The sequence below is a fragment of the Petromyzon marinus genome, chromosome 1, assembly GCF_048934315.1.
Source record: "Petromyzon marinus isolate PM22_M1 ecotype Great Lakes invasive population chromosome 1, UKy_Petmar_22M1.pri1.0, whole genome shotgun sequence".
NCBI lineage: Eukaryota > Metazoa > Chordata > Hyperoartia > Petromyzontiformes > Petromyzontidae > Petromyzon > Petromyzon marinus.
Genome location: NC_133667.1, coordinates 16,009,570 through 16,023,911, shown reverse-complemented (window position 1 = coordinate 16,023,911; position 14,342 = coordinate 16,009,570).

Sequence of the window (14,342 nt, the reverse complement as noted above, 5' to 3'; positions counted from 1 at the left end):
AGTATGTCTGAGTGTGTCAGGAGTATGTTAGAGAGTGTGTGAGTGTATCTGAGTGTGTCTGAGTGTGTCTAAGTGTGTTAGAGAGTGTGTGAGTGTGTCTGAATGTGTCTGAGTGCGTTAGAGAGTGTGTGTGAGTGTGTGTGAGTGTGTTAGAGGGTGTGTGAGTGTGTCTGAGTGTGTCTGAGTGTGTTAGAGAGTGTGTGAGTGTACCTGAGTGTGTCTGAGTGTGTTAAAGAGTGTGTGAGTGTGTCTGAGAGTGTCTGAGTGTGTTAGAGAGTGTGTGAGTGTGTCTGAGAGTGTGTGAGTGTGTCTGAGTGTGTCTGAGTGTGTTAGAGAGTGTGAGTGTGTTAGAGAGTGTGTGAGTGTGTGTGAGTGTGTTAGAGAGTGTGTGAGTGTGTTAGAGAGTGTGTCTGAGTGTGTGTGAGTGTGTTAGAGAGTTTTAATCCCGCGCACAAACACTCACTCGTGGGGTGGGAGCGTGAGTGTGTGTGTGAGTTCGTGTGAGTGAGTGAGTTCGTGTGAGTGAGTGTGTGAACAAAATAATGCAGGGGGCGTGGGAGCGCGGCGGTGAGGTGTGGGAAGCTCTAAGCCCCAGGTTACTTTGGGCTCGCCTTCCCATCAACCGGAGGCGAGGAGTGGTGGTCATGGTTACTTATGCCCCCACCGAAGACGAACATCCGTGGAAGGATGCAGGCAAGGCCGATGAGTCAGATGCCTTCTATGACCTCCTGTCACAGGTCCTAGCTAAAGTGGACCCTCGGGATAGAGTCATCTTGTTGGGTGACTTCAATGCCCGAGTTGGTCATGATGCTGGCACCTGGTCTGGAGTGATTGGAAGGCATGGACCAGATTAGCTCAATAACAACGGTAGGAGGCTGCTAGATTTTTGTGCAGCCCATGGGCTTGTAATTACCAACACGCTGTTCAACCATCGGCACATCCACACAACATCATGGATGTATGCCGGGTCCAAGTAAGAACATCTGCTGGACTACATAGTGACGGACCAGCGGATGCGAGCCCATGTCCTTGACACCAGGACCTACCGTTGAGCTGATCTGCCCTCTGACCATCGACTTGTCATCTGTAAGATGCGCCTGCCATTCTTCCTCTCGGGTGGTGGGTGTACACCCAGGACCCCATTCCAACCTAAGGTGGCCTGGTCTCAGCTAGCTGATGAAAGTTGCAAGCGAGAATTTCATTATCGCTTGCGGCTGGGATTGGCATCGTCCCCGACTCCTCCTAATGTCGAGGGTAAATGGGCGAGGTTTAGGACTGTGACTCATGCAGCTGCAATGGCTGCTTTGGGTACGCGGTCCAGACCTCCCCAGAGACCCTGGCTGACAGAGGAGGTGTTCAGGATGGTTGAGAAAAAGCGACAGGCCCACTGTCATCGGCTACAGAATCCCACGTCAAAAAATGAGGAGGCTTACCGCAGCCTTTGCTCGGAGGTTCGGAGAGCCGTGAGGCGCTGCAAGGATGGGTGGTGGTCGCCGGTTGCTGAGGAGATGGAGCCTACCTCAGTGGCCCGTGATCACAAATCTCTATTTAACTCCATCAAAAAAGTAACCTGCAGCGCCACACCTATTACCATCATTAGGGGAAAAAACGGTGATCCAATCTCCGACCCCCAGGAACAGGTTTGCAGATTTGCTGAGCATTTCTGTGAGGTCCTGGGGGAAGGAAAATCCCTCAGCCAGGAAAACATCGTGGCACAAAGTGAGGATGACCTTGCTGAGGCTGCGGTGCCTCAAATATTGGAAGAAGTCACCCCCTGTGAGTGGCTGGCTGAGGTGCCATCTGTTGAGGAAGTACTGAAGGCGATCCGGAGTCTGAGACCAGGAAAGGCAGCGGGCAGAGATGATCTCCCTAGCGAAATGCTGAGGGAGGGTGGCGTTTGTGCACAGACTGCCCTATATGACATCATAACAACGGTCTGGGCCGCTGGACGGGTTCCGCAGGATTGGAAGAATGCCCTGGTGGTCCCCCTCTTTAAGAAGGGGGACCGCACAGACTGTAACAACTACAGGGGCATCTCACTCCTCAGTGTGCCGGGAAAGGTCCTGGCAAGGATTATTCAGCATCGCCTTGCCAGGCACGCTGAGGAGAGGCTTGCGGAGCCCCAATGCGGTTTCAGGAAAGGGCGGTCCTGCACAGATGCCATATTTTCTGTCCGGGTGCTGCAGCAGTGGTGTAGGGAATTCCAACAAGACCTACATCTCTGCTTTATTGACCTGGTCAAGGCCTATTATACCATCAGTAGGCCTGGGCTCTGGGTCGTTCTTCGTGCTTTTGGAGTACCTGACCCTCTGCTCACGATCATTAAGGACCTTCATGATGGTGAGCGGGCCCGGGTAAAACTATGTGGCCGGGAGTCAGAGCCATTCCCTGTACACCTTGGGGTGCAACAGGGATGTCCTCTGGCTCCCACATTATTTAACATCTATTTTGACCACGTAGTTCGTGAAGCCTTCAATAGCTGTACCGGGGGAATCTCCATATGGTACAGATATAATGGGAGGCTGATCGATGCCCGGGTGCGGTCAAGGGATGGCTCCCTATTGCTCAACCACGTTATGTATGCTGATGATTTGGTAATAGCTGCTCAGTTAGAGGAGGAGTTGGAGACGCTGCTGCTGAGACTGGAGCGTGCCACTAAGAGGTGGGGCCTTACCATCAGCCCCACCAAAACTAAGCACCTGCCTGGGTATTTTGTACCATCGGACACTCCACCCCCACAACTCCCAATCGGTGATGGGGCAGTTGTGGAGAGAGTGGAGAGTTTCCCATACCTGGGCAGTGTGCTTATGACTGGCTCCAGTTTAACAGCAGAGGTCTCACTCCGAATCAGTCGAGCGGCAATATCTTTTCATCGGTTGCGTAACGCTGTGTTGAAGCTACCTGGTCTGTCGCTCCGCACTAAGCTTCAGGTCTTCTCGGCCACGGTCATTCCCTCCCTTCTCTACGCTTGCGAAACGTGGACCCCCCTAATGGAACATCTTCGCCGGTTAGAAACATTTAGGCTGGCCTGCCTACGATCCATCCTGGGTTTAACCAGACTGTATTGTGTGAGGAGCTCACAAATCCTTGAAAGATCTGGGCAGGGTCCCATCGGTGAGCTCCTCCGGCAGGCAAGGCTGCGATGGCTGGGTCATGTAGCCCGCATGCCCAGCCACCGCATGCCGAAACAGCTTTTGTTCGGCCGGATTGAGGGGGCTAAGCGGGCGCGGCACGGGTTAGAGAAGAGATGGAGTGATGTGGTACAGGAGGACGTGGAGCTGAGTGGACTTGCCGATGACTGGTACCAGCGGTGTCAACATCGGCCTCTGTGGAGGAGGCTCGTGAAGGATGCTACTGGGCAGTTGGAGGCAGTCGCCCTCCAACAACAACGGAGGGCGGAGGAGCGACGCTCACAACAACGAGCGGAGCGCCGGGTGGCTAAAGCACAGCAGATTGGCACAGTAGGGGGCACAGGTGGTGCATCAGCCAGTCATCTCAGTCAGTCGACCCGTGGCACCTGGGTTTGCCCCGTGACCTCCTGCCAGCGGGCGATCGACACTTCACGTGGCCTCAGGGTGCACATAGCCTGGCACAAGCGTCGTGGTGACGTCACCGCCACTTAGTGGCGAATGGCGGTTGTTGTTGTTGTTGTTGTGTGTGAGTGTGTGTGAGTGTTAGTGTGTGTGTGTTAGAGAGTGTGTGTGCGTGTGTTAATGTGAGTGTGTGAGTGTGAGTGTGTGAGTGTGTGTTAGTGTGTTAGTGTGTGTGACTGTGTGTGAGTGTGTTAGAGTGTGTGTGAGTGTGTTTTAGTGTGTGAGTGTGTGTGAGTGTGTGTGAGTGTGTTAGAGAGTGTGTGTGCATGTGTTAGTGTGAGTGTGTGTGTTAGTGTGTTAGAGTGTGTGTTAGTGTATGTGTGTGAGTGAGTGTGTGTTAGTGTGTGTGTGTTAGTGTGTGTGTTAGTGTATGTGTGTGTGAGTGTGTGTGTGTGTTAGTGTGTGTGTTAGTGTGTGTGTTAGTGTGTGTGTTAGTGTGTGTGTTAGAGTGTGTGTGTTAATGTGTGAGTGTGTGTGAGTGTGTGAGTGTGTGTGAGTGTGTGAGTGTGAGTCCGGCAAAACAACCCCCTACCTTCTCGCGGTGCCGGACGGGCAACTCTGTCGCGGACAGTGCTGTGGGGGGAGATCCTATTTTTGATTGGCTCCTCCCCTCATAGCATATGTGTCCACCACAGGGGCTAAACGGGGGCTCTGGACGGGTGCGAGGGGCTGGTAACCCCTCCACCTTCAATTAATTACCACGAAACCACGAATTAAACTGAAATATGTAACTAATAAGCTTGTGCCGGAGGCCCCAGGGGGCCAGGCGTCTATGACGTCTCCTGGCCAAACCCCAATTGGCGGAGCCAGGAGATTGAATATCTGCCCTCGGGGCTACTCCAGAAACAACGAAAAGCCACTACGGGTGGCCACGTGGAATGTTCGAACGCTCACTGCAGAGGAGAGGCTGCCACTCCTCTGTCGGGAGCTGGACCGGTACCGCCTGGATCTATGCGGCATTCAGGAGGTCCGGTGGACCGGCTCTGGCTCCTGCCACCATGAGGGGTGGACAGTCCTCTACTCGGGGCAGCAGACTGCCAAACAACAGGGTGTGGTTCTTCTTTTGAACAAAAGAATGAAGGGGGCGTGGGAGCGTGGCGGTGAGGTGTGGGAAGCTGTAAGCCCCAGTCTACTTTGGGCTCGCCTTCCCATCAACCGGAGGCGAGGAATGGTGGTCGTGGTTACTTATGCGCCCACCGAAGATGAACATCCGTGGAGGGATGCAGGCAAAGCCGATGAGTCAGATGCCTTCTATGACCTCCTGTTACAGGTGCTGGCTAAAGTGGCCCCTCGGGATAGAGTCATCATGTTGGGTGACTTCAATGCCCGAGTTGGTCATGATACTGGCACCTGGTCTGGAGTGATTGGAGGGCATGGGCCAGATCAGCTCAATAACAACGGTAGGAGGGTGCTAGATTTTTGTGCAGCCCATGGGCTTGTAATTACCAACACGCTGTTCCGGCATCGGCGCATCCACACAACATCATGGATGCATGCCGGGTCCAAGCAAGAACATCTGCTCAACTACATAGTGACGGACCAGCGAATGCGAGCCCATGTCCTTGACACCAGGACCTACCGTGGAGCTGATCTGCCCTCTGACCATCGACTAGTCATCTGTAAGATGCGCCTGCCATTCTTCCACTCCGGTGGTGGGTGTACACCCAGGACCCCATTCCAACATAAAGTGGCCTTTTCTCAGTTATCTGATGAAAGTTGCAAGCGAGAATTTCATCATCGCTTGCGGCTGGGATTGGCATCGTCCCCGACTCCTCCTGATGTCGAGGGTAAATGGGCGAGGTTTAGGACTGTGATTCATGCAGCTGCAATGGCTGCTTTGGGTACGCGGTCCAGACCTCCCCAGAGACCCTGGCTGACAGATTAGGTGTTCAGAATGGTTGAGAAAAAGCGACAGGCCCACTGTCATCGGCTACAGAATCCCACGTCAGAGAATGAGGAGGCTTACCCCAGCCTTCGCTCGGAGGTTCGGAGAGCCGTGAGGCGCTGCAAGGATGGGTGGTGGTCGCGGGTTGCTGAGGAGATGGAGTCTGCCTCAGTGGCCCGTGATCACAAATCTCTATTTAACTCCATCAAAAAAGTAACCTGCAGCGCCACACCTATTACCATCATTAGGGGAAAAAACGGTGATCCAATCTCCGACCCCCAGGAACAGGTTCGCAGATTTGCAGAGCATTTCTGTGATGTCCTGGGGGAGGGAAAATCCCTTAGCCAAGAAAACATCGTCGGACAAAGTGAGGATGACCCTGCTGAGGCTGCGGTGCCTCAAATATTGGAAGAAGTCACCCCCTGTGAGTGGCTGGCTGAGGTGCCATCTGCTGAGGAAGTATTGAAGGCGATCCGGAGTCTGAGACCAGGAAAGGCAGCGGGCAGAGATGATCTCCCAAGCGAAATGCTGAGGGAGGGTGGCGTTTGTGCACAGACTGCCCTATATGACATCATAACAACAGTCTGGACCACTGGACGGGTTCCGCAGGATTGGAAGGATGCCCTGGTGGTCCCTCTTTTTAAGAAGGGGGACCGCACAGACTGTAACAACTACAGGGGCATCTCACTCCTCAGTGTGCCGGGAAAGGTCCTGGCAAGGATTATTCAGCATCGCCTTGCCAGGCACGCTGAGGAGAGGCTTGCGGAGCCCCAATGCGGTTTCAGGAAAGGGCGGTCCTGCACAGATGCCATATTTTCTGTCCGTCTGCTACAGCAGAGGTGTAGGGAATTCCAACAAGACCTACATCTCTGCTTTATTGACCTGGTCAAGGCCTATGATACCATCAGTAGGCCTGGGCTCTGGGTCGTTCTTCGTGCTTTTGGAGTACCTGACCCTCTGCTCACGATCATTAAGGACCTTCATGATGGTGAGCGGGCCCGGGTAAAACTACGTGGCCGGGAGTCAGAGCCATTCCCTGTACACCTTGGGGTGCGACAGGGATGTCCTCTGGCTCCCACATTATTTAACATCTATTTTGACCACGTAGTTCCCTATTGGTCAACCATGTTGCGTATGTCGATGATCTGGTAATTGCCGCTCACTCAGAGGAGGAGTTGGAGTCGCTGATGCTAAAACTGGAGCGTGCCACTAAGAGATGGGGCCTTTCCATCAGCCACACCAAAACAAAGCACCTGCCTGGATATTCTGTACCATCGGGCAACCCACCCTCACAACTCCCAATCGGTGATGTTGTGGAGTGAGTGGAGAGTTTCTGATACCTGGGCAGTGTGCTCATGAATGACTCCGGTTTGACAGTAGAGGTCTCAATCAGAATCAGTCGAGCGGCATTATCTTTTCATCGGTTGCGTAACACTGTGTAGACGCTATCTGGTCTGTCGCTCCTCACGAAGCTTCAAGTCTTCTCAGCCACGGTCATTCCATCCTTTCTCTATGCTTGCGAAACGTGGACCCCCCTAATGGAGCATCTTCGCAGATTGGAAACATTTAGGCTGGCCTGCCTACGATCCATCCTGGGTTTAACCAGGCTGGATTGTGCGAGGAGCTCACAAATCCTTGAAAGATCTGGGCAAGGTCCCATCGGTGAGCCCCTCTGGCAGGCAAGGCTGCGTTGGCTGGGTCATGTAGCCCGCATGTCCACCCACCGCATGCCTAAACAGCTTTTGTTCGGCCTGATAGATGGGGCTAAACGGGCGCGGTACGGGCTAGAGAAGAGATGGAGTGATGTGGTACAGGAGGATGTGGAGCTGCGTGGCCGATGACTGGTACCAGCGTGTCAAGATCGGCCTCTGTGGAGGAGGCTCGTGAATTACGCTGCTGGGCAGTTGGAGGCAGTCGCCCTCCAAAAACAACGGAGAGAGACACACACACAGAGACACACACACAGAGTCACACACAGAGAGACACAAATAGAGAGAGACACACACAGAGAGAGAGACACACACACAGAGACACACATCGAGAGACACACACACTGACACACATAGAAAGACACACACACAGAGACACACAGAGAGACACAGAGAGAGACACACAGAGAGAGACACAGAGAGAGAGACACACACACAGAGAGACACACAGAGAGACACACACAGAGAGACAAACATAGAGAGACACACAGAGAGAGACACACACACATAGACACACAGAGAGACACAGAGAGAGAGACAGAGAGAGACACAGAGAGAGACACAGAGAGAGAGACACACACAGAGAGACACACAGAGAGACACACATAGAGAGACACACATAGCGAGACACACAGAGAGAGAGAGAGAGACACACAGTGAGAGAGACACACACACACACAGAGACACACAGACAGAGACACACACACAGACACACATAGAGAGACACACAGAGAGACACACACACACAGAGAGACACACACAGTGAGAGAGACACACACACAGAGAGACACACAGACAGAGACACACACACACAGACACACACAGAGAGACATCAACGTGGGACCTTCCTTGGCAGTATCACGGTATCATGATGATTGTGCTGTTCGCCTTTTGGCTGTCTCGTCTGGTCTGACACTGGTTGAGACAATTCCCAATAGAAGGCTGTCTCTGACGTAAACCAATCCGTTTCAAAGACAACGCATCATGTACTACCAGAGAATGTGTTTTGTTTGCATGTTCACCACATGTACTGTGTGTGGTTAATGCAGAAACGATCCCTTTCAAAAGCTTTCAGTTTGGTGTTTTAACATCTTAGGGGCCGTCCATAAATGACGTCACGCACCTGGGGGGGTGGGGCGGGGCGGGGGGGTCAGACATTTGTGACGAGGGGGGGGGAGGTTTGAGAAATGTGACGTCACATCAAAATGCGCAACTTTATAAATAAATATAGACAACACGTTCTGCTTCATTAAATAGACTTTTTAATAAATGTTTCCTCCCACAACATCAGAGTGCAGCGCCGAATTAAATACGCACTACAATGGCAATAGTTTAAAGCGATTTGAAGCATATTTTATTTTTTGGGGGGGGGGATGGGGGGGGCAGAGCTTTGTGACGTCATATTTGAGGGGGGGGGGTCTGACTTTTTTGTGACGTCGCGTGACGAAGGGGGGGGGGGTCAAAAATCGTCCAAAATCGCGTGACGTCATTTATGGACGGCCCCTTAGCGCAAATTGCACCGTTGCCAGAAAGCGGTCAAGCTTTATTATTGTATTGTGATGCTGGCGAGGGAGGTCACGTGACGTCTCTGCTCACTCTGATGCTCCCAATGCCCTGATAGCGGCATTGTCGTTGTGTTCTCCGCCTTTGGGCTGTCTCCTCTGGTCTGACACTGGTTGAGGACGAGGCCCTCAAGGAAGTTGTCCCTGGCGTGCACCGATCAGTGTCAAAGGCAATGCCACATACGCTACCAGAGCGCGTGTTCTATTGTTCGTCTGCACGTTCGCCACTGTGTGTGGTTAGTGCGGACACGATTGCTTGCGAAAGGTTTCTGTTTGGTGTTTGAACACCTCAACGCAAACTGTCTTGTTGACAGAAAGGGGTAAACACCATTTCCCACACACACACACAGAGAGAGAGAGAGAAAAGAGACAGATCAATTGGCCGACCGCGGCAAACTTCGCTACAAAAGGTTGCCTGCAAGCCGAGACCACGAGGCTTTAGCTGTGGAGATCTCCACTGACAAGCGGGCTGCTGGCTGACAGACTCAATGTCGTGGATGTTCTCTCCAACGCACCGGTTATGTGGCCTTTCTCTCCACTGACAAGCGGGCTGCTGGCTGATAGACTCAATGTTGTAGACTTTCTCTCCACTGGCAGCTGGCTGCTGGCTGACAGACTCAATGTCGTGGATGTTCTCTACAACACACCGGTGTTGTGGACTTTCTCTCCACTGGCAGCTGGCTGACAGACTCAATGTCGTGGACTTTCTCTCCACTGATAAGCGGGCTGCTGGCTGACAGACTCAATGTCGTGGATGTTCTCTCCACTGGCAGCTGGCTGCTGGCTGACAGACTCAATGTCGTGGATTTTCTCTCCAACGCACCGGTGCTGTGGACTTTCTCTCCACTGACAAGCTGGCTGCTGGCTGACAGACTCAATGTCGTGGATTTTCTCTCCAACGCACCGGTGATGTGGACTTTCTCTCCACTGGCAGCTAGCTGCTGGCTGACCGACTCGATGTCGTGGATGTTCTCTCCACTGGCAGCTAGCTACTAGCTGACAGACTCAATGTCGTGGATGTTCTCTCCAACACACCGGTGTTGTGGACTTTCTCTCCACTGGCTGCTGGCTGACAGACTCAATGTCGTGGATGTTCTCTCCAACGCACCGGTGCTGTGGACTTTCTCTCCACTGACAAGCGGGCTGCTGGCTGACAGACTCAATGTCGTGGATTTTCTCTCCACTGGCAGCTGGCTGCTGGCTGACAGACTCAATGTCGTGGATGTTCTCTCCAACGCACCGCTACTAGATGACAGACTCAATGTCGTGGATGTTCTCTCCACTGGCAGCTGGCTGCTGGCTGACAGACTCAATGTCGTGGATTTTCTCTCCAACGCACCGGTGCTGTGGACTTTCTCTCCACTGACAAGCTGGCTGCTGGCTGACAGACTCAATGTCGTGGATTTTCTCTCCAACGCACCGGTGATGTGGACTTTCTCTCCACTGGCAGCTAGCTGCTGGCTGACCGACTCGATGTCGTGGATGTTCTCTCCACTGGCAGCTAGCTACTAGCTGACAGACTCAATGTCGTGGATGTTCTCTCCAACACACCGGTGTTGTGGACTTTCTCTCCACTGGCTGGTGGCTGACAGACTCAATGTCGTGGATGTTCTCTCCAACGCACCGGTGCTGTGGACTTTCTCTCCACTGACAAGCGGGCTGCTGGCTGACAGACTAAATGTCGTGGATTTTCTCTCCACTGGCAGCTGGCTGCTGGCTGACAGACTCAATGTCGTGGATGTTCTCTCCAACGCACCGCTACTAGATGACAGACTCAATGTCGTGGATGTTCTCTCCACTGGCAGCTGGCTGCTGGCTGACAGACTCAATGTCGTGGATTTTCTCTACAACTCACCGGTGTTGTGGACTTTCTCTCCACTGGCAGCTGGCTGCTGGCTGACAGACTCAATGTCGTGGATGTTCTCTCCAACGCACCGCTGCTGGCTGACAGACTCAATGTCGTGGATTTTCTCTCCACTGGCAGCTGGCTGCTGGCAAACAGACTCAATGTCGTGGATTTTCTCTCCACTGGCAGCTAGCTACTAGCTGACAGACTCAATGTCGTGGATGTTCTCTCCAACGCACCGCAGCTGGCTGACAGACTCAATGTCGTGGATGTTCTCTCCGACGCACCGCTGCTGGGTGTTGGAGATTTTGTGCCGGCACGCGTCCGGTGTGGTGCTGTACTAAGTTAACGAATCGGGCCACGTTCTGTTTACGCGACAAACCCCCTCTACTAATTCATACTCTTGGGTTCTTTCGGTGAAGGCACGTAGATAGAAACATTTATAGATCACGACGTTTCGATCGCAACACAAGCAACCGTCATCAGGTGAGACAAACACAGCAGGAGAACTGCTACTGATTGGCTGTGTCGGGTGGCGGCGGGTTTAACGACACAACCCCCCCCCCAGTCGCCCCCAAAAAGCCAAAACCCCCAACTCTACATGATAGACTCATCAATTCTGTCTCGACCAACATGGGGAGCCAAGAGGGCTACGAGGGAGGAAGGAAGGAAGCAGGACCAGGACACCACCGCAGCCATCACAAACCGCGACTGGCCGAATCTGCCACTCGCCGATTTGGACATCGCTGACCACAGCGGATGCTGCGCTAGGAGCCCTCCGCCCCAAAGATCCCCCGTGTAGCCTCTAACAGACTGCAGGGGCAAGTCCTGTTAGCGAGCAGCAGCAGCACCTATGAAGGAGACAAAGGTCCCCCGTGTAGCCTCTAACAGACTGCAGCAGCAGCAGCGCCTATGAAGGCCGGCACGGCACACGAGGGGGTGGGTGGCCAACACCACGCCCGGTCGCCTTTGTCTCCCTAGCGGCGATATTTTACTACGCACCGCACCAGGTACTCATTTGAGGCCGAGTCGATCTAGGGGAGACCCAGGACCCGTTCAGATAACCGTCACTGGTGGTGTTGGCCGTGAGCGGGAATCGAACTCGGGTCGCCAGGTTCATAGCGCAGCGCGCTAACCGCTACACTACCGCTCCCCACTACCACAACAACAACAACCGCCATTCGCCACTAAGTGGCGGTGACGTCACCATTTCGCTTGTGCCAGGCCATGTGCACCTTGAGGCCACGTGAAATATCGAACGCCTGCTGGCAGGAGGTCACGGGGCAGACCCAGGTGCCACGGGTCGACTGACTGAGATGACTGGCTGATGTACCACCTGTGCCCCCTACTGTGCCAACCTGCTGTGCCCTAGTCACCCGGCACTCCGCTCGTTGCTGTGAGCGTCGCTCCTCCGCCCTCCGTTGTCGTTGGAGGGCGACTGCCTCCAACTGCCCAGTAGCGTCCTTCACGAGCCTCCTCCACAGAGGCCGATCTTGACACCGCTGGTACCAGTCATCGGCAAGTCCACTCAGCTCCACGTCCTCCTGTACCACATTACTCCATCTCTTCTCTAGCCCGTGCCGCGCCCGCTTAGCCCCCTCGATCCGGCCGAACAAAAGCTGTTTCGGCATGCGGTGGCTGGGCATGCGGGCTACATGACCCAGCCAACGCAGCCTTGCCTGCCGGAGGAGCTCACCGATGGGACCTTCTTTCAAGGATTTGTGAGCTCCTCACACAATCCAGCCTGGTTAAACCCAGGATGGATCGTAGGCAGGCCAGCCTAAATGTTTCCAACCGGCGAAGATGTTCCATTAGGGGGGTCCACGTTTCGCAAGCGTAGAGAAGGGAGGGAATGACCATGGCCGAGAAGACCTGAAGCTTAGTGCGGAGCGACAGACCAGGTAGCTTCCACACAGCATTACGCAACCGATGAAAAGATATTGCCGCTCGACTGATTCGAGCGGCACACACAGTCACACAGACACACACAGTCGCACACACAGTCACACACACACAGTCACAGGCACACACAGTCACAGGCACACACAGTCACACACACACAGTCACACACAGTCACACACACACAGTCACACACAGTCTCACACACACACAGGCACACACAGACACATAGTCACACAGACACACACAGACACACACAGTCACACACACACAATCACAGGCACACACAGTCACACACACAGTTACACACACACAGTCACACACAGTCACACAGACACACACAGTCACACAGACACACACAATCACAGGCACACACAGTCACACACACAGTCACACAGTCACACACAGTCACACACACAGTCACACAGACACACACAGTCACACAGACACGCAGTCACACACACACAGTCACAAACAGAGTCACACACACACAGTCACACACATACAGTCACACACACACACAGTCACACACACACAGTCACACACGCACACAGTCACACACAGTCACACACACACGCGCACGCTTGTGTAACGCATAATCTGAGCTCATCTGCTGGCGAAATCATTTCCTCTTGCAGCCACTCGTGCTCACACCACACACCACACGCACACCCCTTCCCTGCCGACATCACATCAGCAGCAGCATCATCATCTTCACAGTTAGCATCACCATCAGCAGCAGCATCATCATAATCACATCAGTAGCAGCAGCATCATCAGCAGCAGCGTCATTCGCAGCAGCGTCATAAGCACGTCATCATCATCATCATCAAACATCGTGAGTCATGATCTATGCACTGCTGGATAATGACGCATCTATCCACTGTGTGTGTGTGTGAGACCCGGCAGGTGCCATGGGTTGCCCGACTGAGATGACCGGTAGATGCACCACCAGCTGTACCCTCCTACTGTGCCAGGCTAGGTGCAGGAGGTCACGGGACAGACCCGGCAGGTGCCATGGGTCGGCTGACTGAGATGACCGGTAGATGCACCACCAGCTGTACCCTCCTACTGTGCCAGGCTAGGTGCAGGAGGTCACGGGACAGACCCGGCAGGTGCCATGGGTCAGTGACTGAGATGACCGATAGATGCACCACCAGCTGTACCCTCCTACTGTGCCAGGCTAGGTGCAGGAGGTCACGGGACAGACCCGGCAGGTGCCATGGGTCGGCTGACTGAGATGACCGGTAGATGCACCACCAGATGTACCCACCTACTGTGCCAGGCTAGGTGCAGGAGGTCACGGGACAGACCCTGCAGGTGCCATGAGTTGCCCGACTAGGATGACCGGTAGATGCACCACCAGCTGTACCCGCTCCTGTGCCGACTTGCTGTATTTAAAATAAAATAAAAAAATCTACAATCCACATTCACAAATCGACGGCAGAGTTCATGTTGACACCGTGGAGCTGAGCGGCGAGTCCGCTCAGCTCCACGTCCTCCTGCGCCACATCACTCCATCTCTACTCCAGCCCGTGCCACTCACCCACGAACCCACTCACCCACCAGCTCCATCTCTACTCCAGCACGTGCCACTCACCCACTCACCTACTCACTCACCAGCTCCATCTCTACTCCAGCCCGTGCCACTCACCCACGAACCCACCAGCTCCATCTCTACTCCAGCCCGTGCCACTCACCCACGAACCCACTCACCCACTCACCTACTCACTCACTAGCTCCATCTCTACTCCAGCCCGTGCCACTCACCCACTCACCCACCAGCTCCATCTCTACTCCAGCCCGTGCCACTCACCCACGAACCCACTCACCCACTCACCCACCAGC